At 35.9% G+C, this 14,877-nt stretch overlaps 1 protein-coding gene and 1 long non-coding RNA gene across 8 annotated transcripts in view; both read left to right on the forward strand.

Annotated features, from left to right (window-relative positions):
• PDE4B (phosphodiesterase 4B) overlaps positions 1-14,877 on the forward strand; it is a 548,107-nt gene that overhangs the window by 249,924 nt on the left and 283,306 nt on the right. The window lies entirely within an intron of this gene.
• LOC144310750 (uncharacterized) overlaps positions 1-14,877 on the forward strand; it is a 35,625-nt gene that overhangs the window by 7,553 nt on the left and 13,195 nt on the right. The window contains exon 3 of one of the 4 annotated variants that reach the window (XR_013376425.1): positions 14,542-14,659. The exons of the other annotated variants lie outside the window; for them this stretch is intronic. This is a non-coding gene — a long non-coding RNA (uncharacterized LOC144310750). The remainder of the gene's footprint in view (positions 1-14,541; positions 14,660-14,877) is intronic. 4 annotated transcript variants of the gene reach the window in all.

The following is a 14,877-nucleotide window of genomic DNA, read 5'->3' on the forward strand; positions in this document are numbered from 1 at the left end:
TTTCCAAATTTGTGATTTTTCTTTGTTACCAGCTTCTTACTAATCCTAATTGCAAAAACCTGCATCCTCCCTGATATCCAAGTCCATGAGCTGCCCTGCTCAATGTTTCATCTAGCAGACGTTTTATGTACTCATTCATCACTGGAGATGAGGTGAGAAAAAAGTCTATGTCTTCCTGAAGCTTACAGACATGAATCAAATAATAATTTTAAGCTAATGTAAAATTGTGTCAATGACAAGTACCAAGAAGATGTACAGCCCTGTGAAAACATGTAAACTGGGGAGCTGATCCAATCAGGGAAGTCTGGGCAAGGTTTCCCTGGTCATGAGGTGGATAAGTTAGATTTAATCAAGCAACGAGTGAGAGGGAAAATCATTCCTGATGGAAGATATTAAACATTTTACTATAAAAATTGCTATGCAATTGTAACAAAATTTAATTTTATATATTGATCAGCAGATCAATATAAATTCAGCAGAATACCTACAAACAATTTGTGTGGAAAGAATTTTAATTTGTAATCTAACAAATATAATGAGTTGAAGTAACCTCTTATGAAACTTGGAAATGATGAGTTTAGTGAAATTTGGTTATTGATATTGTTAAACCCTAGAAGCTGCACAAATAGTTAAGGATAATGTTTTTATAAATGGTCTTAGAATCAGGATGATAAATTCATTAATAGCTGCATTTATAGAAATGGCTTTTATCATTTTCAATAGGGACAGTTGAAAAAAAAAAACCAGTTTGACATTCTATTTGAGTTATAAAATATAGTGCTTAAGATGATTTTTAAAATACACATTTTATTTTCTTAGGTCTCTTGCATGTTCTATTATTCCTTTCTAATTTCTCAAATAGAAGAGATCAAAATAGAAGAGATCAGTTTCTCCCAATAGAAAATAGATCAGTTTCTCCCAATGTGCTTAGAATTATTGAATATAGACTTGCTAAAATGTCCTTAGACAATATGCCAAAGTTCTCCAGTAACTTTAATGAAGGGCAGAGAATAATAGATGAATCAGCAATTTTAGGCTTTTCTACTGAGACAACATAATGGATGACATAGTTCTCTGGGTACATGTTCTCAATCCAATAGTTTTATGTCCACTTCTGTTTCTTCTAGTTATGAAGGAATTTAAGAATGCATATAAGTGAGAAGAATATTATAGAGGTATCCTTGAAGCTCGAATTAAATGTTACAAACTTCTGTACCTTACTATATTTGATTTCATTTCATAGCTGATCATAGCTCACTATTTATCCATTTCAACACTGCTTTAGAAGTTAATGGACTATTTTATTTTTTAAAATTAAATTCAATAATCTTTGAAATAATGAGGAGAGATTCTTTATTCTAACAATTGGGCCATTGAGCTGGTGGTATTCATTTGTATAGAGAAAGATCTTCAGTTGTGTCTTTTTAGTGGAAAAAGGCAGATTTTATTTTAGTCTTCCCTAGAAAGCACTGCCACCCATCTCTCTGAACTAACACACTTCTCAGAGGTGATGAGTGTTGTCTTGACATAAGAAGTTAGAGACTGATGATACAAGAAAAAGAGGTTCTTATCTGCCTTCAAGCCTTGGCACCTGCTGTGCCAGCAGACTGACATGCTCTTCTCTGCTTTACACCAAAGAAATCCTATTCATGTCTTAAATTTAACTGAACTTCTTGAAGTCTTCCTTAATATCCTCTAAGAGGTATTAACCACTCCCATCATCTGCATACCCAGTTCATATCTCTCTCTCCTATAAGACATATTCTCAGTTGTACAATTTATATACCTTGATGCAAAGACCCAAATTCCTTAGCTAGGGACCCGACTTGGGCCTAATCTACTGGTGTGCCTTTTAGTATAATTTTGGTGTGTATTATGCACTTGAGAAATGTTTATTAAAGTAAAAGAAACAATCGGATAGTTGCCTGAATGAGTGTGAATGAAGATGGAAAGACTTGCTCTCACACAGAAGTTGCAACAAATTAAACACATGTTAAGACCATTGGTTTCTGCCTTCAAAGTGTACATGTTAAGTATGCAAAGAAAGTCACAAGAATCTTGCTTTGATGTGCAATACAAATATCCAATATCTTAGGCCCTGGTAACAACAACCACAAGAAAGCAAAGTGGCAGACCTTCAGGAACTGATGATGCCAGCTCTGCTTTCTAGCAGTTATACAAGGATGGCATTTTGATGACTAAGAAAAAAAGACCTTATTTTGTGAGGTGTCCCAGTGATGTATATTGAGTTATAAAAATCTGGGAGCCAAGAGCAACTGAGTTACAACCATCTGGCTAGTTTCCTAGTGTACGAGTCTAGGAGTATCTGGAGCCTGTTCCCTATATGCTAGCTATGACTTTGCCCTCTCTGAGGAACCAGGCTCTCTTTATGCTCCTTATTCTTGTGCTCATTTTCCCAGCTCTGAAAACCTTGAGTCCTAAGAAAAATTCACTACCTTGGTGTAATAGATCCTACAACATAAGGAGGTTGGGGGATTGTCACCTAGGTGCTCTTTAGTACATCTGGTCACTTCTCAGGTAGTTCTCATGTGACTTCTATCCTTTTTTTTTTTTTTTGCTTTTCTCTCCCCACTTCCTTTCCCCTCACTATCACCAGTCTGCCAGATATGCTGCCCTTGAGGTCTCGGAAGCTCTTAGGGACAGCTCTATCTCTCTAATATACTCTAATGGATAAATGAGTTAATTGGTATTTAATTGGTATTCTTTCAAGTCCTATAAAAGCTGGCTGACATCCAAAATAGGGCAATTATTTAAAAAATAATAATAACCCTGAGTAAAGAAGTGCTTACCTCCTTTGATATGTTTATTTCTTAAATTTCAAAGTAGAAAATTTCTCAATGTTTTAAAATAAATGAAGTATCAAAGCCCAAATTAGAAGCAGACAGTTTTATAGATATTCTTGAATATTCTATATGTCAACTATTCTGGGTCTTTTGGAATAAGCAGGTGCTTCCCTATTTAGTAAGAACTCTGAATGCCAAACATCATTGTGAGGTTTCAGAAAGGTCAGGATTAACAATAGTTAACATAGAGTCACTCAAAGTTGTCAGTGCTTTTCTCCTGAGAGTGATGAAGTAACCTGTGAAAAAAAACTGAGGTATAGTTGAACAGGATTAGATTTTCAACTCCTCAAGGTTATTCATATTTTAGATTTTACTTAGGTTTCTTTTAGCCTTTGTCAGTCAGAGACCCAGCAAAACAGACTTTGTCACACTTGTCATAATGAGATGTTAGTGAAGAAGCTACTCACAGAGTGTGATCAAAGTAGGGGACCAAGCAAGGGGTGATGAGACACCAAGAGATTAACTACAGTGGGAAGGCTAGGTCTGAGGGGGCAAGAAATAGTGTTAATGGGGCCATGAGCTGAAGCTGAAGGAATGGCCACTGAGTGGAGCTGTGGGAATGGAAGGTCATGAAACAGAGAAAGAGAGAAAGAAAGTCAGAAAGAGAGAGAGAGAACAAAAGATGAAAAAAAGAAGAGAAGAGAGCAGTCTAATGCTAGAAGGCTACCCAGAAGAAATATTGATAGCCTGTCTCTCTTTTAGTCTCCAGTTTCCCACGGGTGTTTACCATCGGTTAAATCCAAATGGAAGTCCAGTCGAGCTTCCTCCTTAGCCCACTTACCTAGTGATCTCACTGATTCTTGTTCTCATGGTCTATTGTGTTTTTCGTTGTTGTTGTTTATGTTTTTATACTCTGAAGTCTATTTTTTCCTGCTACCTGTATGAAAATCTATAGTTGCCTTATGTCTTAATGATTTCTTGAAATTAAAGACTAAAATCAATTTGTTCTTAGTTACATGAATCTTTTATTATTTCATTCATTCATTCATTCATTCATGGAGCAAAATATTTACTGAGTGACTGTTAACAACATATGTCATTGAATATAAGCTGTCATCAGTTTTTTTTTTTTTTAAGATTTTATTTATTTATTCATGAGAGACACAGACAGAGGGAGAAGCAGGCCCCATGCAGGGAGCCCGATGCAGGACTCGATCCCGGGTCTCCAGGATCAGGCCCTGGGCTGAAGGTGCCACTAAACCACTGAGCCACTGGGGCTGCCCCAGCCATCATCAGTTTTTTTTCTTTGTTTTTTTTTTTTTTTTGCCATCATCAGTTTTAAGTAACACCTTAACATTTCAGAAATATTAACATGTGAAAAAAAATGTGTGCTTTAGAATTGATGAAATTCTACATGATGGGTATATTTTAATTTAGAATAACTTTGGTTGGGAAATAGTTTATGATCTAGGATTTATAATCAAAAGAAAGTAAAATAAAGTAGAACAAAAAACATTATCTGGGTACTGGGTGTCATTTTTGTATGTGGCTCTTCTTTTTTCAGTAAGTCTATTTTGTGCTTTGAGTGTAGGAGCTGTGTTATATTTCTTTGACCTTTTCTGTGGTGTGATTATACAATCAAACACAGAATGTTAGTGATGGAAAAGGTTTTTGAGGTCATTGAGTGATCTAGTCTAACCTCCTCATATACAGAAGAGAGAATCAGAAGTATGAACTTTCCCTGTTCACTCAGCCAGTCAGTAGCAGAGAGGAGATTAAAATCCAATTCTCAAATAAATAAATAAATAAAATCCAATTCTCAGATTCCTGGTCCAGGGTTTTGTCTGTTATACAACATAGTTTTTAAGAGGTACATACTCAGTGAATGATAACACATGTTATGTGTTTATCAGGTTCATAATTAGTTTTTGAAGGTTAATGAGAACTAACCCCAATACTAATACTCTTCTTGGGTATTAGAGTGTTACTGTCATTTAGCCTTAGTACAAAAAAGTTTAGTGATATCTTTGTGTCACGTTAAGGTGTGTGTCTATGTATGTTAATAATAGCTTTTACCTTAGGAAAATTTCATCTAGTTATTGTTATACTGAATGGCTCATCTTGTCTTCTTTTGAGTGCCCTTGTTCTTCCTTCTAACAACAAAAATGAAAAGAAAATAAATAAACATGTGTAAGTAATTTGTATGTATAAAAAATAAAATATGCATAAGTAATTTGATCATTTATTTATTCATCTAATCCTTATCAAATACTTAGTTTTCAATTTCTGTGATGGTTGTTCCCATATTCTTAATTAATTTTGTTGTACTTAGTAATGAGATTATCCCTCCCTAATTTCCTAAGTTAACTATCCATTTTGGAATCATGTACATACAGTGGAAATTTGAATGAAAGGTACTGAACACATTGAATTAACTTTTGTCATAGCTATTTGGCTGTAGTATGCTTTTAGTCTACTGTTTTCAACATATATCATCTATGTTTATTTTTATATCGATTACATGAAAAGAAAAAGTTTGCCTTGAAGCCTTGCAAATTAGTGAGTAGTATTTTTTATACAAAATTCTTAAGTGTTCAAAGATAAATTATTTCCAGATTAAGTAGGAAATGATTGGTAGGTAGTATTTCTGTTGGGTAAACAAAACTGATTCTGCCTTGGAATTTAACTATCACATTTTGGCACTAGCTTTGTTGAAATGTTAACGTGGATGTAATGTGTCAGCATTCAGAAAAATGTATATAAAATTTGAAAGCTCCAGGTGGATACGTATATATATTCCTTAAAAGCTGCAGAATATAATTATGTACATAAATACCATTTGGCTTCCTTCATTCTGACTACAAAGTTACAGCTTCATGTCCATTTCTGCTTTTTAATGCCTTCTATCTTACATCTCTTATTCACACTCCTGGCCAACTAATCTGAAGGCACAGCAGTTGAAGCCCAGTCAGTATTTAAGAGTGTTGATTTTGGAGTTCCAAAGGCTTAAATATGAATTTTGGCTTAGACTCTAAACTAAATGTATGATTTTAGACATCCTACTTGATCTAAGACTCAGTTCTCTTACAGAATATAATAGAACTTTACAAGATTATTGTAAGAAAAAGAATATATATAATTTTTGTTCTGTGTATAATGTTTGGTACATTTTAGCTGCTGTTTTTATTTTGTAATATTTATACAAGAACTAAAATTGCTAAAGCTAGGGAACATATAAGATTCAACAATCAAAAGTTAGTGCCTTGAGGGAGCTATAATTGTTCTTGTCCCTCTAAAAAGCCAGGAGTATAACACAGCTTAGAGAACTCTCACTGAAAGAATAGCATAGAGCAGAAATACAACTCAAAACCAGGGAAGCTATTCCCAGGGAAACAGGGTAAGAGTCAGCAAGCATCTTGCAGAGCAAGCATTTAAAGAGAAGAGACCTCTTTGAAGATTTGTGTAGCAGCTATTAGAATTAACTAACTGCTAAAACTATGAAAGCAGAGTTGGTGAAGATAAGATTTTGAAAGTAATGACTTTTACTATTTTTAAAATTCAAAGCACACTCAATGCACACTTTCAAAATTTATATTTTACCATTTTGAATTTGGAATTGATCTTACATTTGAGGTTAATGTCCTTTCCCTACCCCCACCCTCAGCCAGCCCCCTGGGCATGGGAGACTATTAAATTAATTCTGTGTCTTATAATAACTCAAATCTCTGGATAGAAGTAATAATATGTGCTTTGCTCTTTAATTAATATGCTGAAAAGTTGCAGAGGGAAATACAGAAAAATTTCTCTTATTTAAACATAATCCCCAATATAACCTGTACTTTCATATAAAATCATAATATACACTAAAATGGGATGCAGAATATAAGAGGACAGACTCTCAAGAAGACCAATACAGAGTCATAGAAAAGGAAAACCCAGAAGGCATCAGGATATAGATATTTCCCATTTTTGATCTTTAAAAAAATTTTTTTTAGGACAGGGAGAGTAGGGGAGGAGCAGAGGGAAAGGGATAAAGAATCCTAAACAGGCTCTTTGCTCTGCACAGAGCCCGATGCAGGGCTTGATCTCATGACCCTGAGATCATGAGCTGAGCCAAAATCAAAAGTCAGATGCTAAACCAACTGAACCCACCAGGTGCCCCTGACCAATTTTTTAATACCAGAATTACAAGAACATTACTTATAGTTTGTAGTAGGTAGGTATATGTCCAATGCACTGTTTGGTTAACTATGGATAGATTTTACCTCACAGTGTGACTAAATCCCTTTGAATTAAATTTTAAGCTATCTTTATAAAGTCCTGAATTAAAAGAATTCCATTCTTTTATGAGACATAGTTATTTAATAAAACTTTCATTGTATAGATAGTTGCCAGGACCAAATGGATATCTAACTGACAAATGAAGTAAGAATTGTTTGACAAAGAGTGGGTGGAACATATAGGAGGCCTTCTAAGAATGATTTCTAGATAAGGTTTGGTGGCCATGTTAACTTCCTGCTCTGTCCTTACATGGTTGCCTTTCGTCTATTTCAATTTGGGCATTGACCTTCATCAGCAGTGAAGCTCTGACGCATAGTTCCAATGGACTTTTCCAACCTGATTCCTATTATTGAGTCTTTGACATCTAGTCAAAGCATATCTTTCTCTGAGCATGCTCTATTTCTTTCCTGCTTCCATGCTGCCATTTACTACATTTCCTCCATCCTGAAATACCCTCCTTGCTTATCTGTATGATGAAATCCTAACCAAACTTCAAATTGTCATCGTTCACTAAGACAATTTTCTTGATTATCATAGGATTAATTCCTCCTCTCAGCTCTGATAGCACATTTTTGTATTTTGCTTTCAGCATTTGCAACAATTAGCTTTGCATTATACTAATATGCAGAAATTATATCCCTAATAATTTATGATTCTGTCTTTTCAGTAGAGGACACACATTTATTGAACACCTTCCTTTGGATACTAGTGATACGGAGTTGAAACGGCCATACCTCCTGCTCTCCCAGATCACAAGTCTAGTAAAGACACATAAGAAAACTTTCTAACACTGAATATGATAAACACTATCATAGATATATAACAAAGTGTCATGGGTTATAAAGAGTAACACTTAAGTTAATATTCATTTTAGGGGAGAGTTCAGGTGTAGACCAGAAAAAACTTCCAAGAGCAAGCTAAATATTAACTTTGTAAATAGCCTCTTTATTATATTTTCTCATTTAAATCATTTGGGTAGGGATCCCTGGGTGGCGCAGCGGTTTGGCGCCTGCCTTTGGCCCAGGACGCGATCCTGGAGACCCGGAATCGAATCCCACGTTGGGCTCCCAGTGCATGGAGCCTGCTTCTCCCTCTGCCTATGTCTCTGCCTCTCTCTCTCTCTCTGTGTGACTATCATAAATAAATAAATTATTAAAAAAATAAATAAAATAAATCATTTGGGTAGAATTCTGTTTATTTATAATTATTAAAATTATATTTATTTTTAATTCTTTGTTTGAATCTTTGTTATAATATTTATTCCATCCCCCTTTATGCTTGTGTATGTAGTGTGTGTGTGTGTGTGTGTATGTGTGTGTGTTATGTATTTGTGTGTTTATCTAGCCAGACTGTGAAATCTTGATTAGGGTATACACTGTTTTTGTGCAGTTGCTATTCTGAAGGTATCTATTTCATGTCCATACACTTTACAAGATTGTGAACTCTTTTGGGACAAGTGCATTGAGCTGTTCAATGCCTGTAACATAACAGGGCAAGCACTCAATAAATGTGTTAAACTAGATTGATTAATATGTCTATATACATTTTTTTAGGAGGAACAGGTCTGTTGTAGTTTGTAGTTGGAATATATGAGTGTTCTTGTTACTATAAATAGTCTGTAATTTCAGGGAGGAAAGGCGTTGAGGGTGGAAGGGACAGATTTGCAAGCTGGAAAAAAAGAATGTGTCAGTATATGGGAAGGTGGCAAAGAGAGATGTAGATGGAGTGGGAAGCTGGGGGCAGTGAAAGGTGGCAAAGAGAAACATAAAATGACAATAAGCCATTTAAAAATAATTTGTCCCCAAAGTACTGGCTATTCTAGATTTATCTTTACTGAAAAATTACATATTTTTGGCTCACCTTTTGGGAATGTGGCTATTTAGGGGAGGGCAAAACTAGACAAGTTCAAATTTCCATGGGAATAATTATCAAAAAATACTGATTGATGAGGATATTAGGAAGCAGGGAAGGAAAGAGATAGTTGCCATGGATACATAGACATTCAGAGAAATGCACTTGAAGAGATACCTTATTTCTTTCAGCTAAATATCTGATTAACCCCAAATTGCTACATGTTTGTTTATAATTTATTTTTGATATTTCTTAAGGTTTAAGAACATTTTTTTCTATCATGGTCAGTTATATTTACAGAAATTTAGGGAGTATTCTTTCAATTCCATAAGACAATGTCTTTAATGAATATAAAATCCTTTAAAAATATGACATATTTGCTATTTAACCTATAGGAGCATTTTATGAACACACATCTTTTTAATTTATTATTTTCCTTAGAGTATAAAGTGATGTTAATGGGATGCCTGGGTGGCTCAGCCTTTGAGTGTCTGCCTTCTGCTCAGGGCGGGATCCAGGCATCCTGGGATCGAGTCCTGCATCGGGTTCCCTGCATGGAGCCTGCTTCTCCCTCTGCTTGTGTCTCTACCTCTGTGTGTGTGTGTCCCTCATGAATAAATAAATAAAATCTTTAAAAAAATATGTTAATCATGAGAATTTACTTACGGAAATTTAAATTATTGCTTTTAATTTGCATTGAGTAGCACATAAAATACTCTGCAAATATTAAGAGAAGACTGCTTCAAGTATCACGATACATTTAAAACAGGCTTACTTTTTCTCTAAACAAGTTTTTACAGCTTGAATTTTGAGATCTTTTTTAGGTTTAGAAGTTTATTTTGGTTATTTTGACTGTCATCTTACTATAGAAACATGAGGAAATTTCTTTCATGGACAATATATTTGTGGTAGAAGAAATTAGATGATTGAAAAATGTACATGTTTGTAACAGTGCCAGATGCAGAGATTTGGTTTGATAAAACAGGATATCAAACTTTACTGTTACCTGTGCAGTTGTAGGATTCAATTTTAAGGTTCCCTTTGCTAAGTACTTCAGATAATATATTCTGAAGTGATTCCTTGCTTTTTCAGTCCTGTAAAACTGAAATGTAAAGAACTTAGAGAGAATACATGATTTCCTAACAGGTACTGATACCCCTTCAATGTCACGCGTGGACTGAATTGGCTTTTTGAGAATTGCGTTTTCCTGATTGTCACCTCTTGTCATCTTTGGAATTCAGAGTCTAGTTTTCTGAAAAGAGAGTACGTACCTCTTATGGGTTCCTTATCATCACTGATCTTTTATATTTCAAAAAACATATGAAAAGCATCTTTAGATGCTCTAAGTCTATGTGTTATCTATAAACTTAGGAGAAGATAGCATGTTGGTTTTTCAGACACTGTGGGCAGCCAGAAAGCCTTCTCCTTTACTGAGATCATACAACTTTATAGGTAGGAGAGATTTAGAGGTGGACTTATCCATTTCTTTCATTCTTAAGGGGAAAACACTGGGGGACAAAGAAAATAAGATGATGTATTTAAGGCTGTCTCCTGTATGTCAGTCAGCATTCCCTCTGCAGCACCATTACATTCCCAAGGCATAGCTTGGGTTTACCTTTGTCTACACTCTATGCCCTCATCTCTATTAACCTACCCCAAAGCCACCACAAATAAATATACACAAAGAGGCTGCTCATGTAAATGAAGCTTCAAGACAAATCCTTCACCGGGTACTTTCCCTGTAATAAAAATTCTCGAGGTAGATGAATATTGTAGGGAATGCTTAAGAAATAATGAGAATGCAGTGACTTTTAAGAATGGTGTGCATCTATCTAAATAGGATGGACCTTCCTCCAAAAGGTTCTACATCCAAACCACTACCAAGTGAAGGAGACACACCTGGATTCTTCTATACTTACTGTATTAAGACTTTTTCTTATCTTTTCTCAGTGCTAACATTTTTAAACATTGCATGGACACTTTTTTTTGGGGGGGGGGATTTTGTTAATAAAAAATTTACTACCGAAATGGTTTTAAATTTTAGTTTGTAAATTTAACATTTCTTTGGAGAGAACATCCAGGTAGCTCTCCAGTTTATGAAGTGATTAGATTGCGAAGCTTTCTCTTTCAGAGAGTGAACATGGCAGTTCTGAAGATACAATGCCTATATAGCATCACCTTGCAAAATGGCCCCCAAATGGCCACCTCACTAGAGTGTTTTGTTCTTCCATTCTGAAAGAAAAGAACAGGCTGAAGTGCAATTGATGAACCACACAGGATATGTATCTCCTGAATACCTGTTCTATTCTAAGTACCCTGATAGGTTCTAGGAAAACCAAGGCAAATCATATATGGTTTCTGCACTTGAAGTTCTACAGTTTAGTGGAGGAGAAAGACAAACAAGTGGAATCTAATAAATTGATATAATAGAAATGGTAGCACAGAGTAAGGACATCTAACGTGCATTTGTAGAATCAGGGTGGGTTTGATGGAGGTGAAGGTGCAATAAAATGAATTGTCAAACAAATAAAACCCTACTCTCTGACATAAGTTATTCTTACTGCGTAGTCTTTTCCAGACAACATAGCCATTTCCTTAGCAGAAAATATTTGCTGCTATGTAATAACTTGAGGATGACCCTGCTCTGGTTTGATGGGTGGGTACTCCAGATCTTGTGACTCTCTGGGATACCACTGTACCCTGCTGTGTCACGTATGGCAGGAAGATTCTATGGCCAGCACATTGAGCTCATCTACAGCACCTCTTTCTTTACAATTTTACCTAATAGAGCAAAACCTGTAGGGTCAGGAAGATCTGTGTGTGAACAAGGGCTTTGCCACAAACTGCACCATCTTGGGCAGTAACTTTATTTCTCCAAACCTATTTCATGGCGTTATAGTGAGAATTCAATGAGGCAGTGTTGGCTAAGGTTTTAGAACAGTGCCTGGACAATAAAGCCTCAATACTAGATCCAATGCTTTATGATAACATGAATTATGATTGAATAAATGGAAAGCCCAGTGGTAGGAGTCTTAGGAACCCTGCCATATAAGCAGTTCATAACACTTTCATTTTCCAGCCTATCTTGACCCATTCTCCCCATTCTTACCTTCTGTTCTTTCTTTGGTATATGATATAATGATGTGGCCATGTCTTCCTTTTACACTGTTTGAAAGAAAAATATAGCCACTTTCAAGTTTTAGTTGGCAACAAACTCAATAGGAGGCCAAATAACATGTATCTTCCCAAATTAAATATTAACTAATTTTAAAGATTTTATTTATTTTAGAGAGAGAGAGAGCACAAGCAGGGGGAAAGAGCAGAGAGAGAGGGAGAAGCAGACTCCTTGCTGGGTAGGGAGCCTGTTGTGGGGATCAATCCCAGGATCCTGAGATCATGACCTGAGCTGAAGGCACATGCCTAACTGACTGAGAAACCCAGGTGCCCCCTAAATATTCATTTAAGTTGTATCAGTAAATGTAGAAGTTCTAGAACTCTGGAGGAAATCCTACTCTAATATGTGTGGACCACATTTGGAACATTGAGCCCTGTTTTGGATGCTGTCCTTAAGGACATTAACAAACTAGTGAGCATCCCAGGAAGGGAGTGTAGGTTGCTGAATGGTATGGAAGCTACAGGAAAGAAGGAAAGAATTTAAAAGCATAGAGATACTTAGTACGGAAAAAAGTAGAAATAGGGTATAGGAGAGCTACCTTTAAATATAAGAAGGGCTCTGTGGGCAGAGTGCTCTTTGGAAAAGTCAAGGCTGGGAACGGAGTCCCTCAGACATTGCTTTTATTTGGTGGGCCCTGTAGGTAGAGCATAGATCAATAATACCTGCTGTTTAGGCAGACACAACTTCCCATTTGACTCATTGTTTGTGTCAAAAGGTTCTAGAGGTGTGATTGTTCATTTTTATGCTCTCTGAAGAGGAGTTGGAAGTCCTTTGGTTTAATGAACTAATTTGTACACTTATAATGGTACACATATCCAAATGTTTTCTGGGTCAGAAAATATTGTTAGTATCAGTGACATCTACTTGCCTTTAGAGAGGAGCAATTAAGGCAAGCTTTCTTTCACTTGATCATTATTTGATATTTATTCATATAGTGCTAATTAAGCCAACCACTTATTTAAGAGAAGCTTACTGAACAAAGATACGTTGACAAAAGAGAATTAATCCCCTGTACTTTGAGAACCTAAGTCCTATAAACAGTGCCTTTTAAAAAAATTGTGGTGAAATAAATGCAATATTTATCATTTTAACCACTTTATTCAAATGCAATGGCATTCAGTATATTTACAGTGTTTTACAACTATCAGGTTACCTAGTTCCAGAACCTTTTCGTTACCTAAGAGGGAACTGTGTATCCATTAAAATAGTCATTCCTCATGTCCCCCTCCTCCATCCCGTGACTACCACTAACCTGCTTTCTGCTTCTGTCCCCATGAATTTGCCTATTCAGGGTTTTTCATATAAATGGAATCACAATAAGTAGCCTTTAATGACTGGCTTCTTTTACTCAGCATAATTGTTTGAAGGCTCATCTGTGTTGTAGTATGTACCAATACTTTATTTCTTTTTGTAAATGAATATTGCATTATCTAGATATACCACATTTTGTCTATCAGGTGATGGACATTTGAGTTGTGTCCTCCTTTGGTTATTGTGAATGGTTATGCTATGAATGCTTTTGCAAAAGTTTTTGTTTTCAGTTGTTTGTGTACATATCTAGGAGTGGAATTTCTGGGTCATATGCTAATTCTTTAACTTACTTGGGAACCTTATTTTTCTTTTTAAGTGAGACTTCAGGTCTTATATTCCCTGGTGTGTCTTGAGCTTATGAATTTAGAAAAGTCGTCAGTGTCTTTATCCCCATCTCTAGAGATTTAGCAATATCCACTTAGATATAAAAATGAGAAAAAAAATCAATTCATAATGGCGACCGAAATCCTGGAAACAAATTATTAGGAAAGATACAGGTCTAGAAAGGAATTGCTGCATGTTTTCAGGCCAGCAGGCCATATCATTTCTTTTTCATAAGATGTTATGCAACTGGGACCCTGCACCTCCTGCTTGCAGGTTGGTCTCTACACCATGCAATGGGATGATGTCTTCCAGGCCTCTTGCGCTTGTTAAACCCTAGCTTTTGAGGATGCCAGGGTGGCTCAGAGGTTAAGCGTCTGCCTTCAGCCCAGGGTATGATCCTGGAGTCCTGGTATCGAGTCCAACGTCGGGCTCCCTGAAGGGAGCCTGCTTCTCCCTCCGCCTATGTCTCTGCCTCTCTCCTTCTGTGTCTCTCATGAATAAATAAATAAAAATCTTTAAAAACAAAAACAAAAACAAAACCCTGGCTTTTGCTAATGTTTGCCAGGCAGAAATATGCTTCCAGATTTTGATTTCTCAAAAGACACTGGAAGTCTGGATTTTTATATGATTTTCTGAGTTGTAAATGTCGCCAATTCATTCCCATTAAAGAAAAAGCAACAAAAAACAACAAGAATACAACACCGAGCAAAACAAGACTGGGAGTTGAATTTGGCTAACAGGCCATCAATTTACTATTTCTGCTCTTTTTTTCTTTATGAATCTACCACCACTCAGAACACTGTAAAAGCAGTAAAGTCAACAACAGCCAGTGCACTTATACTAAGTGCTATGTTTCAGAACTAATCGAAGGATTTGACATATGTCAGCTTAATTCTCCTGATAGTTTAATGAGGTAGGTGCAATTTCCTTATCCTTATTCCCGTAGAGCACTTCTCAGAGTACTTCAGTTATTTATTTACGAATTTGACTTTCTTTATATGTGAAGCAACTTATGGGCAGGCATCATGTTTTGTTTATATTTATGACCCCTTGACTAAGTCCAGTGCCAAGTATATGTAGATACACTCTAAATTTCGGTAAAGTGAGTGAATGAATTGTATCTGTCCCAGA

The sequence above is a fragment of the Canis aureus genome, chromosome 3 (genome assembly GCF_053574225.1).
Source record: "Canis aureus isolate CA01 chromosome 3, VMU_Caureus_v.1.0, whole genome shotgun sequence".
Classification (NCBI taxonomy): domain Eukaryota; kingdom Metazoa; phylum Chordata; class Mammalia; order Carnivora; family Canidae; genus Canis; species Canis aureus.